Raw genomic sequence first — 12,105 nt, forward strand, 5'->3', positions numbered from 1 at the left:
AACTGTAAAGAAGTGGTGACAGGAGGAGAAATGGGAACCTTTCTTCCTTCTAAGAGGAAAAAGTCAGGTGGCATTGTCTGTACTTGGAGCTACTGTCAAAACTACATAGCATTATTTCTGACTCAGCATCTTGTTTCACAAGATGTTCTTTCAAAATGCCATATCCATTTTGAAATATTTCGCACGTATTTTATCCTTTTAACACCCAGTAGCACTATGTTGAACTCTCATACTGCAGACTGCTGTACAATGGGAAGTTATATAAACATGAATGTTTAAAGGTCCAGTGTGTAGGATTAAATTCCAAGCGTGTGGGAGAAACTACATACAGACATTACCGTTGAGTTTTTCAAGTGTATGTTTTTGGCACTTTGAGCAACACAAGATAGAGCGCCATATAGTCCCATTTTATTAAAAAAATGCAGACATCTCTACGACCAATACCTCCAAAACTCACGCCAAAATAATCTAGTTAGATAAACAACACTACAGGTAAGAGGAAAAATATGTATTTTTGATTTTGGGGTGAACTGTCCCTTTAAGTGTTGGCTGCATAGAGCTGCGTAGGATGAACAAGAAGAAAACAAAAAAAAATAAAAGCTCATACTCGTACTCAAACTGTCCTGCAGCAACGAGTACAGTATTTGCCTCTCAGGGTCAAACCCAGAACTGAAATATCCTGCATCAAAGCAGCAGCTTGACCGCGCTCCAGGCCTGGACCACTTCCTGTTGCTCCCTGAATGAAGACGTGAAACTTCATTAAGGACCCCCCACTGAGGCCTGTGAGGGGGAGACGGAGAGAGAAAGGAGAGAGGGGAGAGGGGAGGGGGGGAAGGCCAGGTGCCAGGTGCTCCCTGTGACGGGACACTCCATCGCCACGGAGACATGGGTCAGGGGGCATGCGGGGGAGGGGCGCTCGGGGAGGGCACGTGCTCCGAGCAGTGGGGTGGCCGGGCTTTGGCATGAATTACCCGCCCGCTGAGCCGCTGCTTTGGGGATGCTGGAGGAGAGGTCACGTACTCAGTGGCCCTCAAACGCACACACAGGCTCTCTCAGCAACAACAACAAGGCTCTGTGTGCGCCCAGCTAGTCACAACAGCTATTCTGCATTTAGCACAAATACAAGTACACACATGCATGCACACTTGGAGAGGATGAATTAGGTTAGCTTCGTTGGTCAAACAGGACGGCTCTATCCACAGCAGGGCACTAAACACAAATTATTCTCACTAGAATGCTTTTAATATCAAAGACGAAAGAGACAATCAGCGGCTGGACCTCCTCCATTTAGACTGTCCCACGGCTCAGTGTGGCGCCACATAAGGCACCTTGTCCAAAGAGCACCTGGACACAAGAACACTTTGGACATACTACACTCTCTGTACAGTTTCTTTCTTGTTAAGTAAACATATATTAAACTCAGATGTTTACCCATAAGGATCTTTTTATGTAGAAATAGTGGGAACTATAATATTATAATCATACTGTGTATATCTGTACATCTGTATAGAAATATGTCAGAGAAATAGAACAAACTAAAGTATAGATCATTGCTGAATCTGAGTTGATGAAAGCAAACTGTAAGCAAAGGTGGTTTGCCTATATGACAAATTGTGTTATGAAGATACAGTGGGAATCAGAATCATACTTGAAGTAGGATTGAATTGAATCAGGGTCAGATTTTGGGTTGGCTCTCATGCTAAAAAATGTTTTATCCTTCAGGTTATAATTTTCTTCATGATGTTTCGCAAAAAACATAGTTTAGTTAAAAGCGGATGAAAAAAAGGTGAAAGAATCAATTTGAAGTCCTCATAGGCTGAATAATTAAGGCATTAATTAATTGGTTTTGTTGACATTGGGTTTACGTCCTCATTGTTTGGGGTCCCACAGACCAAAATAATATTAAATGCAAAAATCAACCATTCGCCTGACTTTATTAAAACCCAACATGTAGAAAAGTATCGAAGTGGTAAGGTGACAAAATACAGAAATTACCATAAAGCATTGTCATTACACCACAGAAGCAAATATTTAACGTTTTATATGTTATATGGGATATGCATTAACAAATATATATTCCCTTTAAATAGACTAATTTGGGATTTAGGAGGGAAGTGCTGCGTACAAAGTACTGTTAACACCAATCACAGATACGGGACATGTGAACCATCCATCCATCGTATTTATCTGTTTTACATCTCTAATGCTTGAGTCATTTTCTGTAACGGATCTCTAAAAACATCAGTTCAAAATCATGTTTATAAGTAACTCTCACGAAATTAGAAACAAATCATGAAGTATCAACCTGATAAAATAATGTTAAGTGTGTTTTTTCAGCTGTTAAAAAGGGCCCAAACAGAACATTAGCTGGACTCTGATTGGCTGATGGCACCAGCTACTTTAATCAAAATGATGCAAAACACCTGAGTAGAAGATTGCAGTTGAAATGCAATGTTGAAACAATGTCGGATTTTTGGAAAATTTTATAACTTTAGATTTACCCACTCAACAAAAATAAATATTTCCTATACAGGGATAATAACGTCTCCTTCCCAAAGTCCCATAGTATGATAAAAGATTTTACCTTTATCGTTAATTCAGGGGATAAAACAATAACAGTAAGCGACCTTTGCTTAGTAATAATAGCGGATCACTGAACCACCTCCTCAGCATGACACTGCTGCTGGTTTGTTTTCGCCAACAGTACGTGACGATCCCACTCTGGCGGAGGAGGGCTGGAGAGAAAGAGAGAGGTCGGGCCACGCTGTTCAGGCCAGCGGCAGCTGCGTCTGCCTCCAGCCGGTTGACTGCCAGAGACCCTGGATCAGTGCCTTCATCATCTGACAACCTGTGAGAGCGACTCATTCATTTAATACTCTCCTACACACCTCCGGGACCTCAACAGCACCTCGCAGCATAATGAATCAAACACTCTGCCAGGAAAACACAAACCCCCGCATAACCACACACATATGCATGTGCGCACGTCACACTAATGATTGGCAGCAAGACAAAAGAAAGTTTGCTGACGAGTTTATGACTTATTCTGAAAGGGGAGAGACATCCGTTGCGTTAGCAAATGGATGCACAGCAGTAACATTCTGGCGCAACGTTTCCTTGATATCTAATCACGGCAGACGTCAACAACGCCGTCCTTATTATCGCGGTAATGAAAAGTGAATCAATCTCACACGGATTAATTTGTAAAAGAAAAATAATTAAGACAAAGGTCCTGTATCAAGCAGGCAAATCAGAAAGACAACAAAGTATGATGCGTGACAGTTTCCCCGAGTCCTCCTGCGGTGATGCAGGCCTGTCCTTTGTGTCATGACTAGTCGCTCTCTGGCATTAATCAGAGCGTCGTCCTATCTTATTAGGCTGAGCTGGGAGATGATAGGGAGACTGCAGGTCTTTAATCAAGGTTAGAATAATCTGTGATGGTAGCTGATTATAAACCTGATCATCAGCAACATATTGTCACCTCCTAATCATCCCAATAAACAGAGAGACCTGCCCCCAGCCCCAGTGTGGAGGAATAAATTACATGCACACACACACAAACACATGCATGAGTCTTACACATGCCTACATGCATATGCAAACGCTCACATAAATGCATACTTGCTCACTCACACACACAGGATTTGCTTAAAAACACACACAGAAGCTTGAATGGCTACACACGTGCACGCTCAGATACGCAATCTGCAGCAGACAGCACTTTTACATCAAATACTTTTAATGCAAATAACACGTTTTATGGTGCCTTTTGAAATGGCTTGCCTCTCAGCGATTGAGGAATGAATACATTGCAGCTATGAAACCCCAGCTTGAAAGACATCCATCAAGACAGCAGATAAACAATGAAACGGCCCCTCTCAAGTCGATGATAACCTCAACTTCTTTCTAATCTACTTTCATGTGCTTTGTCTCCGTTTTTTTATTTACTCCCACTCTTTTATTTCACCTCTCCCGGGGTGAGCCTCTCCTCTCCTTTCTCCTCCCTCTCTTCCAGAAGCTCATTACCTTGGGACCGAGTCTCGGCTGTTTTCAACACAGCGAAATTATAACACGACCAGCGACGGCACTCGTTAGCAGCCTTGTCAATCATCGGCGCGGGCAGGGGGAGAAGCAATCGGCGCTGGGGTCAGCGATGAAGATGTTCATTCTCTATTCATCCATCACATCTTCCGGGAAATCAATTTACACCGCATCAGCGTCACAGTGCCTCGACAACAGTGGTGATATGAAAGAGGAGGGAAACAACTTCTGAGAGAAAGACAGAGGAGAGGTAGATTCGTTTAGATACAATCTAATAAACGTCACTCATCTTTTTTTCTCTCTCTCTTCCGTCACCCCCAGGTTACTTGAATGCATTGTCCTCCACTGGAAATGACTATTTGCTAATAACTTATATATTTAGAAAAATATAGCTAAGCTTTAATAGCAACCAAAGTACAGCACTAGCTAGTTATCAACATGTTTATCCTCATCCCAGTGTAAGTTACTAAACCTCATTCCTTCAACGTGCTTTCACTTTCCCGTCCCTCATCTTGTCCCGTTTACTTATGTATTCTCTTTGGGAGGTGGCAGATGACAAGGCAGAGATTTGGGATGTTGCCGTCGCTCACATTAATGTAGTTGTTGCTTTCTTGCAGATGTCAGCTTCATGGTTCATTAACGCTGTTTGGTTTAGAGAAGCCCGAAGAGATAGAGGATAAAAGACGAAAAGACAGGTAGAGATGGAAGGGACAAGGCAGTGAGGAAAGTAATTGGCAACATAAATGAACTCTGGTGTCGCGCTGACACTGTCCACGTTAGTAGGCTGCAGATGAAAACGCCTTTGAACGGCAATTCTGTGCTGGACATGGCGGCTTTGAGAAAACCTGAAGTGTGAGGTGAGAAATAGTCAAGTAGAGGGAAGTGACAGAGCAAGAGAAGGAGGGTGGAGTGCCAGTTTGTGTGCATGGAAGCATAGACGGGTGTGTGTTGCCAGAAGTGTGTATTTGTGTGTGTGTGTGGGTGCTTTCATTCCAGGAGATGTCATGCTGTTTGAGCAAACGGTTCTCCGTTAAGGCCATCCACCGCCTGCTGCTGGCGCCGCCACCCCTGCTGTACCCAGCCAGCCTCGTGCCAAGGCCCCCGACACCGCAGCCGCCAATGCCAGGAGCCCGCCTGCCCCTCATCTCAGCAGAGCAGATGTCACTCAATTGCCCTCCACCTCCCCTGAAAACTCCACCACAACCACCCCTCTGCCACCCTAACAGGCAGCCGTGCCGGCATGCCAAGCAGGCGACACCCGACGTGTGAAGAGAGAGGGGTGGCGGGCATATCGACGGGACGGCATCAGGCAGGAATGCACAGCGTGGGAGCGTTGTAGATTTTTCACACTCCCTCCATTGCCTCCCCCTCGGCCCCCAAGCCACCCACTCACCCACCTCTCCGTTACAAACACCACCACTATGCACATGCCACATGCACAGTCTATTCTCTCCCTTATCCCATTTTCGCCCCCCTGCAAAAAGAGACACACTTTCCCCTCTTTCTCGCTAGATGACACCCCCTGCAGGCCTTCGGAATATTCTAATTCTGTTTCCTAACTCTTATTATGTGTGGAGTGTGTGACATGTGAATTGTAATTAGTCGCTCTGGGGTGAGCAGAGAGCGAAACCCCCACCTCCAAAAAAAGAAAAGAACCAAAAACTGAAAAAAACACTGGAGGGCAAATAATACCCCATCCAATTTTACCCCCCAAGTCACCACCTTGCACTCCTGTCGTGCCTTTGATTTTCTCACATAGGTGTATGCACACACTCCCTTAGCCCTTCAGCGCTCTTTGTTTCCCCTTCCGGCGCTGATCCAAGTCCATTCACCTCCCTTAAGATCCATATAGTACGCCAGCGTTCCTCCTTTAGACCGCCGTGGATCTTATCTGCAAGGGAGACCTGTATCAATAACCCTGCAGCCTCTGCACCTCCACTACAAAGGGCCTGGGCGACAGGGGCTGGCTGTAGGGATGGAAGATAATGGTGTTGAGATGGTACTTAAATCTCAGTGAACCACGGCAGCTCAAGTAATTAGTGGATGGGGTCCATACTGGGGGCGCTAAGCAGAGCTAATGCTACCCAGGGCTCTGCTGCTGGAGCAAAATTAGCAGTATGGGAATGTGTAGAGCTATCACACGGATTATCTGCCTTGCTAGCTGGTCTGTTTCTGCCTCTCAATCTTTCTGTCTTTCTGATAGACAACCTCCAACTTCAGCGGTGGCTCTCCAAGAAACCCAACAGAGGAGAAGAGGAGGAGAAGGAAAAAGGGAGAAGGGGAAATTAAGCTGGCGGAGGGGTGGGGGGAGGGGGGGTGACGAGGAAAGGGGATTGTAATTTCACAGCAGTGTCAGAAGAGCCAGCCGAGGCCCTGTCTTTCCATTGAGGCTTCATTAGGGTGAACAATGGACTTCCCTGCCATCTAATTACACGAGGTTAATGAGGAGAGGAGGGCCGCGGCGTATCCCCACAGTACACGCTGTGTCACGGGCAGGGAAGGTGGTCAAGAGGCCCTAAGGGCACGAGGGGAGGGTCACCTCATAGCCATTTTACAGATTATTGCGTATTTGATACGGAAACAAAGGTACAATGTCAGGGCTAAACATGGTCCTGTGTGGAAAGGGGTGCAAACCTCATCTAAACTGGACTGTATTGAACCTTATTGATCCCTGAAGGGAGAGTGGAAGAATAGGGTTGATAAGAAAGTATATGTAAAGTATGTTTTATTAGCTTTATTCAAGTCAGAACTCCACTGTGAGGCTAATACATTTTCTCAATGTAAGAGAAGAATTAGAAATGAATGCAATAAAGTGAAGGCAGCAGAAAAGCAATTATTTATAATGCCTTACAATAAGTTTTGGAATGTGATTTATCACACAGCGAGACCTTTAAACCTTCCAATATTAGTAGGTAAGTCACTTTGTTTCTTTAAAAGCTGCAGCAATTACCATACATCTCATTAGATTTTTCTCCGTCTTTAAATATACACCGGTCAGTTTCCAGGAGCAAATACTTTTTGCGATTCTTGGCTTCACTCTGTGACCCATTTTTGATTTTGTTCATTTTTTGTATTGCTCCCTTGCAGTGAGATAGCCAGCCCACTCATCCAGCTGCACTGTACCTTTAAGTGAACCCTTTAAGACTTGGCTTGTTGCACAGTCAGCCAGTCATTAAAGGCTGCATTCTGCATCCTCCATCCCACTGGCTATTGAAATTCATGGGTCAAAGGAGCAGCTCACCAAAATGTTGTCAGACAGAAAAAAACTGATGGCTATGAAATGGACCAGAAACAATTTTTTCATTTCTTTGTTTAGACGATGGCTAAGATTCTGTACGTAGAAATATAGAATATAATAAAATCACAATACATGCACTGTTTGAACTGAAATCAAACTTTTCAAGCAAGTAAGTCATAAAATCATGTGAGTATCTTTACTTTGTATGATCATATTGGTTTTGAGAAGTTTTATTGGCCTTTTTTTTAATCACCCTTTGAAGTCAAGCTACCCACGATTTTACTGCATTTACCACTACACTAATGGCTGTAGGTATTTAATGTCTAAAAGCAGTGGTGGAAAGTACTCAAGTAAGTACAGTTTAGTACGTATTTTCATTTTATGCCATTTTATACTACATTTCAGAGGGAAATATTGTACTTTTTGCTCCAATACATATATTTGACAGATTTAATTACTAGTTACTTTACAGATTCAGATTATTAATGCAAAATGTAATCAACAAATAAATTATGATGCATTATTAATTCATTTTGAATCCACAACTTTTACTTGTAACATAGTATTTGTACACTATGGTATTGATACTTATACCATACTTCTACCACTATCTATGTCTATGTCAAGCACCCTTGTGTGTGCGTTGTCAATGTGTCAAACACCAAGAGCAGTAAAGTTGCTCTCAAAGATGTTTAAATTAGGGACGCACCGGCCGACCACGACGTGACAGATCCACAGTAAACAGTTTGTTAACGTCATTATAGAAATCAGTGTTTCTGATATAAGTTAAAAGAAAAAAAAAAAAGAAAGACAACCAGAAATTAAGATGATAGACAAACTAGAATCAGCTAGTTAAACAAGAGAGTTAGAAAACCACAACAACAACGCTGGCTCGCCTCACAACACAACATGCAGCATGTGACATCGCTCGCTATTAAGAATGCAGCTAATTAATCAGTTAGGTGTGAAGGAGAAGGGAAGAGGTGCCTGTGTGAATTCGCCATAAGAGATGTGACAGACGAGGGAATAGGTTTATGTATAGATAACGGCAGTTAACAAGCTTGTGTTGAGAAACAGAAAAGAGTGAAACTTTGGCAACACCAGGCTCTTTCAAAGAAACAGCTGGCCTTTAATGTATAGCAGTGACCAGTAGCTGCAACATAAAGGAAAGAAGATGCTGTTCTTTGGTTTCGGTCATTCTATAGTATCTAAAAAGGAAGTTAAGAAGCCAGTCAAACCATATTTTGATGGATTCATTTTACCGTAGAGCTTTGTTTTCAAAAACACCATTTATTAACGCTGAACAATTTACCAATTCCCACCACAAAACAAGCTTTTTATGGTATCCTACATTTCAGTGCATTACAAGAGATTCGAGGTAGCACCTGCCTAAGCTGTAGCAGTATGACTCTCCAAATGGGACACTACTCTGTGGATGTGTAATGTGATTTTTGTGAACTGGGGAGGCAAAAACAATGTTATCACTGCACATTAGTGAAACCAAGAGATTACTCCTGCCACAGTGGAGCCTATGGTCTAGTTTGGACACACAGGCACTGACACACACGTGCACATACAGATTTAGGTAGTGTCTACAGTTGTAATGTGTGGGTCATGGTATGCAGTAATGACCATAATCACAGTTGCTGTTAGGCTAGTTTCAGATTTTATGTGCCCATTGTAACCAACAGGCCATTTTATTTTGCTACTACTAGACAGATAGATAGAAATCTTCCTATATTCTACAGTTTACACAGCCTCAGTCTCAGATCTTTTCATTTCCCCATAGAAATGACGCCGCTGAAACTGACATGCGCAAGCAAAATGTTAATCAAACAAACCCATTTCTCCTAAACAGCTAAACCAAACAAACGGGCCTCAACTTTTCCATTCAAGTCAGAATGACAGCGTAACACAACACAACAGCGGCAAATGCAGCGTTCTTTATTCAGGGAACGTCAGCCACGCTATTCTGTTGAAAATATCAACTTCAGATGTTGAGGGGAGGAAAAAAGACGGGCGTTTTGTCTGCCTTTGTTGGTTTGGGCTTGATATGCCGCATGAGCCTTTCAAGCCATTTGTTAGACTCAATTTCTTCCTCTGTTACATCTGCAGATTACGTTTCAAGCAAACAACCAGCAACATGAAGGCACAGAAGCGCTATTATGGTGAGAGAATGACAACTTGCATAGGTAGTGCGCAGGACGAGAGAGGAGGAAATACAAGAAAAGGATGAAAAAAAGAGTTGATGTAAAGAAGGCTCGGAAGATTGGAAAGAGGCGGAGATAGAAGTGATGAGATACTGCATTGATGGGATGTATGTGTGTGTGTGTGTATGCTTGCATGCAGGTCATGCAAATAAAAGCGCTTTGATTCTCTGGCCTTAAACATAGTCTCCCTCTTATTTTTTTCTTTCCCTCTTGGTTTTGTGTCTCTTTTTTTGTTCATAAAACATTACAGGGAAGTGTTTCGCTAAACTGTTTCTGGACAAGTAATCTAAGGATGTGTTCACATGTAAACTGCTTTCCCTGTCACTGCATTTTGTGTTTGTTTTAACATATAATTATTTAAAGTGCTCAGGATATTCTAGATGCATCCATAGAGCTAGCAGCAGAGCAGAGCACTTTCAAATATTGAAAACTTTTTTCAGAAAACTCCATTAACTGGAAATATATTTGCCAGCCACTCACGACAAAAGGTTTGTTGAGGAGTCTAGCAGTTTCCACAATCACAAAGAAAAACAAGTACAAGTGAAAAGATACTTTTTTAGAGAGTAAATATAAAGCATTATGAGATGTCTAGTATTAGATATTACAATAACCAACAAGAAGCAGCATGGGTCACATTTGGTGATAATTACTGACTAGTACTGACTTCCATCATGTTTCCATGTTTGCTAATTAGCTTGTGAAGTGGTTGGAATTGGACACAAAGTAGCTACAACCGAGCTAAAACATGAGCCCGCTGTTACAATATTGGTTTTGCATAAACTGTTTGTTATGGAAGCAAAAACACTTCTTTTCTAGTAATAAAAACAAACAAACATTTGAACACACCAATGAAAAAGTCAAGAGGAAAGAGAGGAGGTGGACAGGTTATCTGCATTAGCTAGTTAGCCTAGCTAATCTTTGAAGTTCAAAGTGGCTACATACACCCTTAGCTATGTAGGTAAATTAGTTAGCTGGCTTGCTTACCTTCTAATGTTGATCCAAAAGTCTGCGTTTATGTCTTTCTTCTTTGTAGCTAGAAGAATTAGAGAAGAAGTGTGAAGTTATGCTCTATGAAGGAGTTGAGGCTCTGATTTTTTCCCTCTGAACCAATGTTATTGTAAAAACGCATAGAAACATGTATTAAAAACAGACTCAGTTGTACTTTCTCGGGTCATTGAGAAGATCTACAAGGCATATTTTTTGCCATCTGATACTTACTGTCCTTTTTTGGATTTGCTTCCATGGAACAACAAAGAAATTTAGTGAAGCAGCAAGGTGGACAGTTAAGGTGTCCAAAAGATACTGCAGAGCTCGTACATTTGGCTCCTCAACTCGGCCAATAAGCAACATTGGATCTGAACACCTGTGGCTCCACCCACTGAGGTGTAACTCCAATGAGATTTCTGCTTTTAGTTTGAATTTCTTCCATGTATATAAACTACATTTGGCCTGAAAATATGCTGTCAGCTACATCCAGTATCATTTGCTAGCAAATACTGTGTACCAGAACATCCTAAAAAACGTGTTTGGTACCTTGTCTGTCCACTTGCTTTTTTACTGTCTTTCGTCCTTCTTCTCTCCTAATATGAGTTCCATTTTAACTCTGTGGAGCCAATCACAATACAAAACAAAACACTCAAAACACTGGTTATACCTGTGACTCAGAATTCTGCTTCTATATAGCTTTTTTGATTATCATCATATACATTATGTTAAATTTTTGATTGTTTCACAAAATTCCTAGATGAAATACAGTACGGTAGCTCCTGCTGTTTTATGTGTTAAAAGTGACACTGCTGTCTTTGAGTCACATGTATTGATTTCCAATTTAAACATTCAAGTTTAGAGTAAGGACCACAGTTTGACTGTTAAAGAATGCCAATGGGAACACCTTGTTATGTGAGGAAAAACACTTTCTAGTATCTTGTGATATCTTTGGGATTAACAGGACTTTTCCACCCCTAAATCTTGAGACAAGATTTAGTCAGAGATCATTCCCCATCGTTCCAACACAAATTTATTTTTAATTCATGTGTTTCATCACCATGTTTTAATCACCACTCCTCTTTATTTTTTTCATCATGAATAAACAAATTTAACTAAAACTCTAACATGAATTTGTCACCCTAATCTTGCTTAAGCCTAATTGGGCTAGCTGGGGTCAAAACACAATATTACCTAATTAAGAATCAGATACTAGCTGTGGTGTGATCTCACCTGGGGTGATAAATTTGTTGTGAATCTCAGAGCGGTGTTGTTTTTTGTGCTTTCAGGCTCAGAACATGCATCCCTCGCAAGCATGTAAGAAAATCCTCAATCCCAGCAAAAGTTAAACCAAATCCTATTCCATATTCCATAACTCTACATGCTATGAGTGTGTGCACTTCAATAAGGAGGATCACTTGCCACAGAACAGTCGACTGCTGACAAGCCTTGTGTTCCTGCTATTCAAGGCTCGACAGCAACACACTGCTTTAACCTAGATCGCCATCTAGTGATCCTGTTCAGTACAACTCCTCTGACACCACCAACAACCTCAACACACACACACACACACACACACACACATCTATGTTGAAACAGATCGAAAGAAATGTTTACTCTCAGCAGGATGTC

At 42.0% G+C, this 12,105-nt stretch overlaps 1 long non-coding RNA gene across 1 annotated transcript in view; it reads right to left on the reverse strand.

Moving 5' to 3' along the window:
• The window catches only part of LOC122872390, a 33,230-nt gene extending 22,395 nt beyond the window's left edge, over positions 1 to 10,835 (reverse strand). Inside the window, exons 1-2 of the long non-coding RNA XR_006377095.1 lie at positions 10,708 to 10,835; positions 10,474 to 10,522 (exon numbers count right to left, since the gene is read on the reverse strand). This is a non-coding gene — a long non-coding RNA (uncharacterized LOC122872390). The remainder of the gene's footprint in view (positions 1 to 10,473; positions 10,523 to 10,707) is intronic.
• Between the last annotated feature and the right edge of the window lie 1,270 nt (positions 10,836 to 12,105).

The sequence above is a fragment of the Siniperca chuatsi genome, linkage group LG24 (genome assembly GCF_020085105.1).
Source record: "Siniperca chuatsi isolate FFG_IHB_CAS linkage group LG24, ASM2008510v1, whole genome shotgun sequence".
NCBI classification, from domain to species: domain Eukaryota; kingdom Metazoa; phylum Chordata; class Actinopteri; order Centrarchiformes; family Sinipercidae; genus Siniperca; species Siniperca chuatsi.